The sequence below is a fragment of the Chiloscyllium punctatum genome, chromosome 5, assembly GCF_047496795.1.
Source record: "Chiloscyllium punctatum isolate Juve2018m chromosome 5, sChiPun1.3, whole genome shotgun sequence".
NCBI lineage: Eukaryota > Metazoa > Chordata > Chondrichthyes > Orectolobiformes > Hemiscylliidae > Chiloscyllium > Chiloscyllium punctatum.
Genome location: NC_092743.1, coordinates 20,106,382 through 20,120,304, shown reverse-complemented (window position 1 = coordinate 20,120,304; position 13,923 = coordinate 20,106,382). Strand labels below are relative to the sequence as shown.

Here is a 13,923-nt window from a genome sequence, read left to right as displayed (position 1 = left end):
ATATATGGAACAGTCCATCTTCCGCAGCTACACTGGCACCACCCCCCTCCTTTTCCTCCACTACATCGATGACTGTATCGGCGCTGCCTCATGCTCCCACGAGGAGGTTGAACAGTTCATCCACTTTACCAACACCTTCCACCCCGACCTCAAATTTACCTGGACCATCTCAGACTCCTTCCTCCCCTTCCTAGACCTCTCCATTTCTATCTCGGGCGATCGAATCAACATGGACATTTACTATAAACTGACCGACTCCCACAGCTACCTAGACTACATCTCCTCCCACCCTGCCCCCTGTAAAAACGCCATCCCATATTCCCAATTCCTTTGTCTCCGCCGCATCTGCTCCCAGGAGGACCAGTTCCAATACCGAACAACCCAGATGGCCTCCTTCTTCAAAGACCGCAATTTTCCCCGAGACGTGATCGACGATGCCCTCCACCGCATCTCCTCCACTTCCTGCTCCTCCGCCCTTGAGCCCCGCCCCTCTTACCGCCACCAGGACAGAACCCCACTGGTCCTCACCTCCCACCCCACCAACCTCCAGATACATCGTATCATCCGCCGTCATTTCCGCCACCTCCAAACGGACCCCACCACCAGGGATATATTTCCCTCCCCTCCCCTATCAGCGTTCCAGAAAGACCACTCCCTCCGTGACTCCCTTGTCAGGTTCACACCCCCCACCAATCCAACTTCCACTCCCGGCACCTTCCCCTGCAACCACAAGAAATGCAAAACCTGCGCCCACACCTCCCCCCTTACCTCCCTCCAAGGTCCCAAGGGATCCTTCCATATCTGCCACAAATTCACCTGCACCTCCACACGCATCATTTATTGCATCCGCTGCACCCGATGTGGCCTCCTCTTTATTGGGGAGACAGGCCGCCTACTTGCGGAATATTTCAGAGAACACCTCTGGGACACCTGGACCAACCAACCCAACCACCCCGTGGCTCAACACTTCAACTCCCCCTCCCACTCCACCAAGGACATGCAGGTCCTTGGACTCCTCCATCGCCAGACCATAGCAATACGTCGGCTGGAGGACGAGCGCCTCATCTTCTGCCTAGGAACCCTCCGACCACAAGGGATGAACTCAGGTTTCTCCAGTTTCCTCATTTCCCCTCCCCCCACCTTGTCTCAGTCCCAACCCTCGAACTCAGCACCGCCTTCCTAATCTGCAATCTTCTTCCTGAGCTCTCCACCCCCACCCCCTCTCCGGCCTATCACCCTCACCTTAACCTCCTTCCACCTATTGCATTTCCAACGCCTCTCCCCCAAGTCCCTCCTCCCTACCTTTTATCTTAGCCTGCTGGGCACACGTTCCTCATTCCTGAAGAAGGGCTCATGCCCGAAACGTCGATTCTCCTGCTCCTTGGATGCTGCCTGACTTGCTGCCCTTTTCCAGCAACACATGCTCTATGGAGGAGCAGTAAGGACTCAGCGGGCCTAATGATCTGCTTCTACACTGTAGGGATCAGATATATTATTGGCAATATTCAGAGGGTTGGTTATAACAGTTGATTGTTTGATTATCTTTGGGGATTGATGAGGTGTCCCAGGAATGGTTGTTTTAGCAGGACTGGAGGGTTTAAGTTATTGGGTGAGGCTGGAGAGACTGAGACGTTTTTCACTAGAGCTTAGGAAGTTGAGGGGTGACCGTATAGAGGTTTATGAAAACATAAGGGGCATGGATAGGGTGAATAGCGATGGCCTTTTCCCTAGGGCTAGGGAATTCAAAATGAGGGGACATAATTTTAAGGTGTGAGGAGAAAGATTTAAAAGGGACCTGAAGGGCAATTTTTTCACACAAAGGGTGTTTTGTGTATGGAATGAATTGCCAGTGCAAGTGATAAGGCAGGTACAATTACAAAATTTAAAACACATTTGGACAGGCACATGAATAAGAAATGTTAAGAGGGATATGGGCCAATAGCAGGCAAATGGGATTAGCTTAGATTGGGAAACTTGATTGGCATGGACAAGTTAGACAGAAGGGTCTGTTTCCATGCTTAATGACTCTAAATTGGTCTGAAGACTTTTCTGTTGGATTTTTATTTGACTCCTCTGGTGTGGATTCTGTTACTGTAGGACAGGACTGACCATGCTAAATTGCTCATAGTGTCCAGAGATGTGCAGTTTAGGTGGGTTTGCTATGGGAGCTCCTGATGAAGGGCTTTTGCTTGAAACGTCGATTCTCCTGCTCCTTGGATGCTGCCTGACCTGCTGTGCTTTTCCAGCACCACACTCTCGACTCTAAACTCCAGCATCTGCAGTCCTCACTTTCGCTTAACCATGGGAACTGCAGGGTTACTGGGATAAGGTAGCTGGGGGGGGGTGAGTCTGGGTACGATGCTGGTTGGAGGGTCGGTATGAATTCGATAGGCTAATTGGCCTGCTTCCATATTGTAGGGATGCCATGACTGATGACTCTATGACTAGCTATATTACCAAGATGGCCTTTTGCTTTCATTCTCTGTCCTTTGTTTATAAGTAGGCATGTTCACAACTGGTCTGTTGCCCTACACAGTAGGCAGTCACTTAGCCAAAGTAGCGGGAGGTAATATTTGATGCCAATCCCTGTAACCTCCAGTCCTTAATTAAGCAAGGCCTTTACTGTCAGAGCTGGAGGAATAGTCATCGCGGTGATTGTCTCTGTTTTCGATTGACTGTGTCCTACTCCGTGCAACAATTGGAATGCTTCCTGTATCACCGGGCTTTCGAACTGATCCCACAATAAATCAAAACTGAAACTTGCCTTAAATAAATGCTTTAATATCCACAAATTAAATGATAATTATGTGCTTATGTCAGATTCATAATTAACTGTAACGACTGTAGTTAAACTTCTAACAAGTTCAGATTAATTTGCATTTCCATGGTGCTAGGTCTTTTCAGTTTAATTTCCCTTGAAAATATTTCAAATACAATAGATGGTTCCATTGGAACACAAAGGAAGCACTTGAACCACATCTGATCTTTGTAAAGGTTTTTTTTTCTATTTCATCCCTCTTTATGTGAAGTGTTGTCACAGGGTCAGGTACTTGGTAAAGAGCTTCTCTCGAATTTCTCTCCCCTTTGTGTCATGTTGGAAGAGAATGCTGGAGACCCACTTCTGATAGTTAGCAATGGATTGAGTACCTTCTGAGCCATGAAACAAGACTGAAGCAAAGGCTCTGACAAAGAAAAAATGTACCAGCAATATCGATGTGCGTGGGAGGAAGGGAATGAGGTCAAATTATAGGAGAGGCTCTGCTTGAAGATTCTTGAGCATCACCAAGGAGATGAGAAATAGCAGCAAATTCCAATGTCAGAAGGTAGGGCTAATTTCTATTCAGTGGATGGTTATAGAAGTAAGTACACATTCTACAGAAGACAATTTTCCTTGCTGGGTGACTGAGCACTTGGAATTGTTTGTCATGCAGGCTAAGGATTAATATGGCCATGCAAAGATTGTAAATAAAGGTAAAGTCCCCTTAGTCTCATGTGAGAGAGATGACTGGCAGAGGGTTTAATTGGAGGGTCACTGTGCCTCAGGTGACGAGAGAGGTTGAGAAGGAGAGTCTTCCATGGTAACCTCAGCCTGTGCAGATGTTTGGACAGATAAATATCATCCCACATTATGCTTTTGAATGTGAAGTTAAACCTTCGGGTAATGTAAAAGGTCATCAGTGTCAAGGGGCTAGTGGTCTACTTGAAATGGTGGAACAGTCACTCAGTCATCTCCTGAAACCCTCATGACCACGAAATACTCCAAGGTAAACTGTGACTAGAGAGCAGACATTCAAACTGACAAACAGTGCTGATGTCAGCTGCGCTTCACACAAAAGCAGTCAAATGGACAGCTACCCAAGTTTGTAAGAGCTTGTTAGAGGCAGTTTACCACCATTTGCATGTCATGTTTGCCACCATGAAAAGGCTAATTGGTAAAACACAAAGAAAGCCCTGCATCAGAAACGGCTCTTGGTTACATGGTGTCATCTTGGCCCGGTCTAGTCTCCCGAGGGGAAAGCTACACAAATAACAGAACATTTACTTGGGTGTGTGGTTGGTTAGCTCAGATGATTGGATGGCTGGTGTGACACCAAAGAAATGCATAACCAAGAGCCCTTTCTGATGCAGGGTTTTCTTTGTGTTTTACCAATTAGCCTTCCCATGGTGGCAAACATGACATGCAAATGATGGTTAACTGCCTCGAACAGGCTCTTACAAACTTGGGCAGCTGTCCATTTTGACTGCTTTTGTGTGAAGCGCAGCCGACATCAGCACTGTTTGTCAGTTTGAATGTCTGCTCTCTAGTCACAGTTTACCTTGGAGTATTTCATGGTCATGAGGGTTTCAGGAGATGACTGAGTGACTGTTCCACCATTTCAGGTAGACCACTAGCCCCTTGACACTGATGACCTTTTACATTACCCGAAGGTTTAACCTCACATCCAAAAGTAGCAGTTCATGATGTGGGATGATATTTATCTGTCCAAACATCTGACTAAAGTCAAAATACAGTTTCCCAGCTGTTTATTCATCAGACACTGAGATTTCAGATATAAGTGAGAATTCATAAATATGAAAAAGGATGCTAAGATATACAGAATTACAATTACAGTAAGCCTGTATCTAAGTATAGTGAAGGATTGATCAAAGCAAATCTCTTATTTATTTTTTGTTCATGAAATATGGGTGTCATTCATCAGTTGGGCCATCAGTTATTCCCCATCCTTCTACAAGGTAGTAGTGAGTCACCATCTTGGACTACTGCGATCCATGTGGTGTAGGTCATACTCACTGTACCGTCAAGGAGGGAATATCAGGATTTATACCCAGTCACTCTTGAGGAGTAGTGACGTAGGTTCAGTTCAGGAGAATGTGTGTTTGGAGGGAAATGCACAGTGGTGGTGTTCCCCTGCAGCTGCTGCCCTTGTTCCTTAAGACGGTAGATGTCTCTGGTTTGGAAGATGCTGTCACTTCTTCCACTGTGCTAGAAGGAGTGAATGCTGAGGATGGTGGATATGAGCCTTTTAAGTAGTTACTTTTCCCCATGTTAAGCTTCTTCAATGTTGTTGGAACTGCACTTGTCCAGACAAGTGGGGAGTATTCCATGTGCCTTGTGGATGGTGAACCAGCCTTGGGGGGTCAGAAGGTGAGTTTGTCCCCACAGAACACTCAGGATCTGATCTGCTCTTGTAGATGCCGTATTTATATAGCTGGTGAGGTCCAGTTTTGGGTTCCCCTAGGATGGTGGAATGTACAGCAATGGGAATGTCATCGTGTGTGTGTGTGTGTGTGTGTGTATACGTGTACTTGAGGAGGTGCTGGGGAGCTGCAAACATGAACATTGCAGTTGATGTGATGAAGGGACACCCACGGTGCCTTATCAAGCAGACAGACCTGCCACTCACTGCATGAGTACCTGCAGCCACCGCACAGCACTCTGTCTGCAGCTCTGAATGCAGCTCTGAATGCGCTAACTACTTGGCTCTTTTATATCCATAAATATATGACTGAAACTGTGTCATAAAGTAATACAACATGGAAACAGACCCTTCGGTCCAATCAGTCCATGCCGAACATAATCCCAAACTAGACTAATCCCATCTGCCTGCTCCTGGCTCATATTCCTGTAAACCTTTCCTCTTCCTGTTCCTATCCAATGTCTTTTAAATGTTATAATTGTACCCACATCCACCACATCCTTCGGAGGTTTATTCCACACAAACCACCCTCATGTCTTTTTAAATCTCTCTCCTCTCACCTTAAAAATACATCCCCTAGTCTTAAAATCTCCCATCTCAGGGAAAAGACAACTGCCATTAACTCTATTTATACCTCTCATTATTCTCTAAACTTCTATCAGGTCACCTCACAACCTCCTACGCTCCAGTGAAAAAAGTCTCAGCCCTTCTAGCTATTCTTTATAACTCAAACCTTCCATACCTGGCAACATCCTGGTAAATCTCTTCTGAACCCTCTCCAGCTTAATAATATCCTTCCTATAACTGGACAGAGCATTCCAGAAGAGGCCTCACCAATGATGTGTACAACCTCAACAATGACATCTGACCTCCTGTACTCAAAGGACTGAGCAATGAAGGCAAGCATGCCAAATACCCTTTTAACCACCGTGTCTATATGTGACACCAACTTCAAAGAATTACGTGCCTGCACCCCTAGGCCCCTTTGTTCTACAAAACTACCCAAGGCCCTCCTATTAATGGTATAAGCTCTAGCCTTGTTTGTTGTACCAAAATGTAATACCTCGCATTTATCCAGATTGAACTCCATCTGCCATTTTTCAATCCATTCACCCATTTGATCAAGATCCCGTTGTAGTCTTAGAAAACCTTCTTCACTGTTTACTATGCCACCAATTCTGGTATTGTCCGCAAAATTACTAACCATGCCTTTTCATTCAAACCATTGATATAAATGACAAACAAAAGAGGACCCAGAACCGATGCCTGTGGAACACTGCTGGTCACAAGCCTCCAGTCCACAAAGAAACCCTCCACCATTACTCTCTGTCTCCTGCTGTTAAGCTAATTATGTATCGAGTTGGAGAGCTCATCTTAAATCCCATGTGACCTAATTTTACTGATTGTCTACCATATGGAACCTTTTCAAAGACTTGGTACCGCTCTTAGATGTTTGGGGAAAATTAGAGTCTGTCACATTTAGCCAGTTGAGGTAATGTCAATCATTGTGGCCACAGAATCCCAGTCAGGATTTGGAGATGTTGGTGTTGGACCGGGGTGTACTAAATTAAAAATCACACAGCACCAGGTTATAGTCCAACAGGTTTAATTGGAAGCACTAGCTTTCGGAGCATCACTCCTTCATCAGATGATTGTCACAACAACCTGATGAAGGAGCAGTGCTCCAAAAGCTAGTGTTTCCAATTAAACCAATTGGACTAGAACTTTGATGTTGTGTAATTTTTAACAGAATCCCAGGATATCTACAAAAGGTCACCAAGTTGATGACTGATGCCAGTTGTAATAATCTCCTTGTGTAGGGCAATTTGCAGAGAGTGTAGCATAAGTGTGTATGCTCAGGAACGACATGTAATTTGAATATTTTTTCAATTCACTTGTGAGTTGTGGGCATCACTGGCCAAGCCAGCATTGATCGCCAATCCCTAGTTGCGATTGAGAAGGGGATGGTGAGCTACCTTCTTGAACTTTTGCAATCCAGATTATTCTACATGCATACTAGGACACAGTGTGCTATAGTTTGATCAGATGTTGTGCCTTTAAGGGATCCACAATGTGTAAGGCACAGTAGAAGCCCCCAGAGAGAAGTAGAAAGCCCTCAAATTCCAGTATTTGTGGGGACAGGCTTTTGTTTTCTACCTAACAAACCTTGCCATCATTACACCCATGTCGAGTCAGAACAGTTACCTCTGAATGATTGCATAAAATGGAGATGTAGAGACAGGAGGAGGTTGATGACTTTACTCTGAAGCTGCTTATATTAATGGTGTATTGGCGTAGTTGAAGGATTGGAAAGGGTCTGAGTGAATTGATGTTCTTTGGCAGCTATCAGAAAACAGCCAGATTTTTCTCTTCTCCCTTCATGTAAGTTATATTGTAAATGTGGTGAGAAATTGCACAGCCCTGAACTCATAAGATTAATTCATTCGGTACTTCACTGTCAATGCTTTATTTTGAAGGATGATTGCTGTTGTATTATCGGGAAATAGCAAGTCACTCAATTTGTGCATAGCCAGGTGCCACAAAGCACAAGGTCGACCAAAGGCTTTTCATGGTACTGCACAATTGTTAAATGTTGACAAAAGCTTCCGGAAAATTCTTCACTCTCCTTTGAATGTCATGGATCTTTAATGTTCATTTTCGAAGGTAAACACACCCTTCAGTTTAACACCCTCAGGTGGAAAGCAGCGTTCACCCAGGACTGTATTAAAGTGTCAGATAAGATCATGACCTCAAGGCCAAGGGTAGAGGTTAGATCAGTGTAGATAATACAAGAACTGTGCCAAAATTGGCTCGAGTCAGTTAAAAGAGAAAAACTGTGAAAATGTACAATAAATCCAAGGTCAAGATCATTTCAGAGCATTCCAAGGAGTCTCAGTTTGCTTGAATCTAATATCTGGTGGAACACCATCTACAGAATTACACTATAGTTTTATTGCTGAGGCTACACTTGTGTATACACAGCATTAATTTTGAAGAATGAGTGTATTATTGCAGATTCATGGTCACTTATGTTGCCCAAGGTGCAATTGTTTACCTCATAGTCCTGGGGAATGCAGTGAGTATCTTATTGTTTCATAAGATCTCAAATTTATTATGGTCTCTCCAATTTTATTGGTTAAATGGAGTGTTTTCTAATAAAACAAAAGTGAAAACTGCTCAGCAAGGATATTTTTAAAGTACAATTGCTGTTATGATCGTCTGCTTACATTATTTTCTTTGCCACTTTATATCGTCAGTCAGTTATCTCTTGCAGAAGTAATCTTTGGATTATATATAAATGGCAAGATCAAATGTGATGGCCATGGGAAGCTCATTGTCACTCCAAATAATTTTTAAGTCAGGTCTCTAGAAATTTGAGGAAGAGATAACACCATCTCATGTTTAAGTGATCTTCAGCTACCGAAGATTGAAGAAAGGTTTGACAAAACCGAGGAGAGATTTTGGCTGTTTTCTTTCCATTATTCTCTCTCTGTCATGACTAGTCACATGAATTTTTTTTTACTGACATTGCTCAGATGAGCCTACTTGTTCATAGACTCGCAGAGATGCACAGACCCTTCGCTCCAACTCGTCCATGCCAACAATATATCCTAAATTAATCTAGTCCCATTTGCCAGCATTTGGCGCGTATCTCTCTGAACCCTTCCTATTCATATACCCTTTTAAATGTTGTAATTGTACCAGCCTGGGGGCGGCACAGTGGTTCACTGCTACCTCATAGGCCCAGGGATCCAGATTCAATTCCAGCCTTGGGCGACTGTCTGTGTGGAGTTTGCACATTCTCCCCGTGTCTGTGTGGGTTTCCTCCCACTGTCCAAAGATGTGCAGGTCAGGTGAATTGGCCATGCTAAATTACTCATACTGTTAGGTGCATTAGTCAGTGGGAAATGGCTATGGGTGGGTTACTCTTCAGAGGGTCGGTGTGGACTTGTTGGGCCGAAGGGCCTGTTTCCACACTGTAGGGAATCTAATCTAATCTAATCAGCCTCCCCAACCTCCTCTGGCAACTCATTCCATGCACGCACCACCCTCTGTCCTATTTAAATTTTCCCCCCCTCACCTTAAAGCTATGTCCTCTACTTCTGGACTCCCTCACCCCAGGGAAAAGACCTTGTCTATTTACCCTATCCATGCCCCTCAGGATTTCATAAACTTCTACAAGGTCACCCCTCAGCCTCTGATGCTCCAGAGAAAATAGCCCCAGCCTATCCAACCTCACCCCATAGCTCAAACCCTCCAATCCTGGCAACATCCTTGCAAAAATTTTCTGAATCCATTTAAGTTTAACAACATCGTTCCTATGGAAGCAGGGACACCAGAATTGACCGCAGTATTCCAAAAGTGGCCTAGCCAGTATCCTAAATAGCAGCAACTTAACCTCCCAACTCCTTTACTCAATGCACTGACCAATAAAGGCAAGTGTACCAAATGCCATTTTGATGACCCTGTCTACCTGCATTATATATTTACAAAGACAGAATTTCCAAGGGAGCAGGAGTGAGTTTGGGGATTAGTTCTGGACCCTCGATTGATGAGGCAACTTGTTTTTCGGCACAACCTCCGCCCAAAGACTTGCTTTATTGACAGATTCACATCACACCACCAGAAAAAGCTAAAGCACAGGGCAAGTGGATCTGCCAATAAAGCAAGTCTTTAGGTGGAGGTTGTGCCGAAAAACAAGTTGACTCAAGTGGATTTCTCTGATCCTTTTGGTGCCAAACATGATGAGAGGTGACTATAATGTGGTTTAAAGACTCAGTAAGGTGGGTGGCAATAAGCAAGGAACCATCTTAGGTTGTCTGGTCAGTGGGAATCATAGAATCATCATGGAATGCCTGCAGTGTGGAAGCAGGCCATTCAGCTCATCAAGTCAACACAACCCCTCTGAACAGTATCTCACCCTGACCCACACCCCTAGCCTATCCTTCTAACTCCACATTTCCTGTGACCAATCTTTGGACTGTGGGAGGAAACCAGAGCACCTGGAGGAAACCCACTCAGACACAGGAAGAATGTACAAACTTCACATTGCCTGATCGAACGCGGATTAAAAGTGGAAGAGTGATAGAATCTGAAGCCCACAACCTAGCTCTTGGGACTGGGCTGATTCTGCACATAGTTCCCCAGAATTGCTTTGAAACCAAGAATATTTGAAATACCTTGTATTACATAGTGCTGTTTTATAACTGCAGGTCATCCAAATGCATCTCACAACCAATGAAATGCTTTTGAAATATGATCATTGTCATATTATGTTGAAACACAGCAGAGTCCTACAAATAACAGTGAGCTGTGTGTTATAATTCTGAGATTTATAAGCTGGGAGTAATATGACTTGAAGGGTCAGGGGTTGGGTTCACAATAAGGAAGGAATCATCTTGTGTTGCTGATGTTTGGGCTTTACTGATTGGAGTTTGAATTGAAGGGATTGTGTGATCGCTTCTGCAAAACTCCACCAGGCAGTAACTCTGGGTGATCTGATTGTTAGATGTCAAAGGAAGATTTAGATTGTTTTGCCTGAGAAGAAAGTCCGAGGGGTCTACAGCACAGAAACAGGCCTTTTGGTCTGACTTGCCCCTGCCACCCAGTTTTCACAATTAAACTTGGCCCATTTGCCTGTGTTTGGTCCATTTCCCTCTATACCTATCCCATCCATGGACCTGTCTAGGTGTAATGTGTAAAGTGCAATGTCTTTACACTTGGAGACAATGGCAACAGTTTTTGAGTTTTCAGGAAACTGACTTTGGGTCTTCGGAAGTCCTAGAAAGTTTTTAAACTATTGGCTGCACAGTTACACTGTGAACTTTACATCTGTATCTGCAATGAAGGGGAGATGAGGTCAAGGATAATAAGGTGATATTTCTTCTCAGATCCAAGACTAATTTGTTTCACAATGCCAAGGAGAAGGTGCCAGAGGAAAGCTTTTTGTTTTGGGATCTGGTTGCAGGCTACCCAGCAAATCAATGAATATCACAGCCAACAGAGATTCTGATGAACTGACAACAGTTCTGATGAAGCGCCACTGCACTCACAATGTTCACTTTGCTTTCTCCCCACTGAGGTTGCCAGACCTGCTGAGTTCGACAGCAATTTCTGTCATTGTTTGAGGTTCTGTGTGGATGAGAATGGAGAAGGCTGTTTGGCTTTTTGAACCACCATGGCCTGATACAGTGTGCATTCAGTGCGCCATCATTGGTACAGGTTTTACTGCCAGTAGGGAATTTAAGACAAAAATTGACAAAAATGCCTGGAGATGGTCAGTTGAAACTGCTATTCAATGAAATTGGGATCTGGAAACCTAATGGAGCCCTTTGTAATTTGGTGGAGATACCGATGGAAGATGAATATTGAGTAGAATGCTTCTTTCCATTATTATAATGAATAGGTTGCTTAAGGAAATAGTGCTTGATTAATAGTGCTTTTCATCATTTGTTACATTAAAATGTTTAAAACATGAGATTTTAGATTAGATTCCCTACAGTATGGGAACAGGCCCTTTGGCCCAACAAGTCCACACTGCCCCTCCGAAGAGGGATTTAGAATGATTCGGCACAGCCATTTTGGTGCGAGCAATTTGGCATGGCCTGTTTGGTGCAGCCCTTTTTGCTGCAGACCAATTTAGGCGCAGAACTATTTTGGCGCAGATATACAGTAGTCATCAACGAAAATCAACATAATAGTAGAATTATTAAATGAGTAGTTTTCAGTAGTTTGTAGTTATTTGTGCATCAACTGCATTTAGTCTGTGATTAGTCCACTCCTAACAGTGGTTCCTCAAAGTTTCAAAAATAAGCAAATCTAACCCATTAAATTCCCTGAATTTCTTTAATTTCAAACGGAATATCGTGCCCTGCTACGTGATGTACAAGTTCAAAGTCACAGTTGATAATGTCAGGGTGGCATTCAGGCTGCATTTCCAGAACCATTTCAAGTAATTTATCATATGTTGTTCGTAACTTATTTGGGAGTAAAGCATACAACAGTGGGAGCATACCTTTATGTATTTCCCCTAAAATAACATAAACTTGTGAAAATAGAGGTGGGGAAATTTTGAATGTTCCATCAACATATAACTTTTTTGATTGTTTCACAAACTCGGCATTCCTTTTTCTTCCAAATATAAGAATTCTGCAGGTGGTGCAACCACTGTCAGCTAGTAAAAATTGTTTTTCATTATATTCACCAACAGAATATGTTTTAATGCTATCTGGAATTACAAGTTCTTCTAAATTTCTTGGATTTACTGGGGAAGCAGCAATTTCTTTCCTTATCCTACGAACCATTTTCTTCAGCGCTCTGTTGTTAGGCATCATTCTGAAAAATTTTCTAGGCACTTGTTAATCACTTGTAAAGTTCCCTCTACAGCTGTTTTTCTTTGATGACTAGTTATTTTAATAATTACTACAAACTACAGGAAACTGCTCATTTAATAATTCGACTATTATGTTGATTTTCGTTGATGACTACCGTGTATCTGCACCAAAATAGTTCTGCGCCTAAATGGGTCTGCGGCAAAATAAGCTGTGCCAAACAGGCCACTCCAAATGGTCCCACTCCATCTGAAGAGTAACCCACCCAGACTCGCTTCCCCTTGACTATTGCACCTAACACTAACATTTAGAATGGCCAATTCATCTGACCTGCACATCTTTGGACTGTGGGAGGAAACCAGAAACCAGCCGGAGGAAACCCACACAGACACGGGGAGAACATGCGATCTCCACACAAACAGTCACTCGAGGCTGGAATTGAATCTGCATCCCTGGCACTGTGAGGCAGCAGTGCCAACCACTGAGCCACCGTGCCGCCCATTTTGCTGTGCCATTCTTTCAGCTAGTAACTGGAAGTTTGAATCTGATGTTAAACATTATTTCTTGTGATAGTGATGGTAACACAGAAGACCATACAACTGGTTCTGATGCTAGTGAATGAGAGGTATTTTTTCAGCCATTTTTATCTGATCTTTTATGTGTACATAAGGGAGCAGAAAGTGTCTCACCTGAAAGACAGCATTCTGACAGAGCTTAAACCTGAATCATCTGACCTAGAGGTCAGAGTATTAACATTTACCTATTGCTCTCAGATGATACTTATTGAAAGATGACTTGGCTTGCATAATGAGGCTGAATATGTTGATTATAGATAATCTGTGCAATTCTGAGTAAAATATCTACTTACATTAGTTGCATAGATTCATATGAATCATTTTCTCTCGATAAATAGGAGCGACTGCTTCATGAATTGTGACTGTCCAGATTTTCCGGATGAAGTTATTTGTTCCACAGAGAGACTTCAGTATCTTGACGTTATCCACAACAGTTTCCATGGTTGACAGTCAAGGTTAATAGCACTGAACTGTATCAAAGGCAAGCAAGAGCATGATAATATCACTAATACTTGTATTTTCAAGTGAGTGACAGTTGACATTCTCTTCAATGTGTTCTGCCAGTTCCTTAGTCACTCATTCAGGTGCAGTGATTAACTTTCTAGTGCGTGACTTGATGAGAGTCAGCCTCCCATGTATGCCGAAGAAGTGGAAGCATTTTACAGGCATAACCAAAAGGCAGCTGTTGTTTAATTTTTCAATGGTTAGAGGTCCTTTGGAGTACTCAGAAAAGAAACCCAGAAAGTATATATGCAGTGACAGCAAGCGACTGAGAAGGCAAGCATTTTATTGCAAGTAGCTTGGAAATTAATAATAAGA

The 13,923-nt window shown here is 43.3% G+C and overlaps 1 protein-coding gene across 7 annotated transcripts in view; it reads left to right on the top strand.

Annotated features, from left to right (window-relative positions):
* The window catches only part of LOC140476930 (receptor-type tyrosine-protein phosphatase mu-like), an 887,393-nt gene that overhangs the window by 208,692 nt on the left and 664,778 nt on the right, over positions 1–13,923 (top strand). The window lies entirely within an intron of this gene.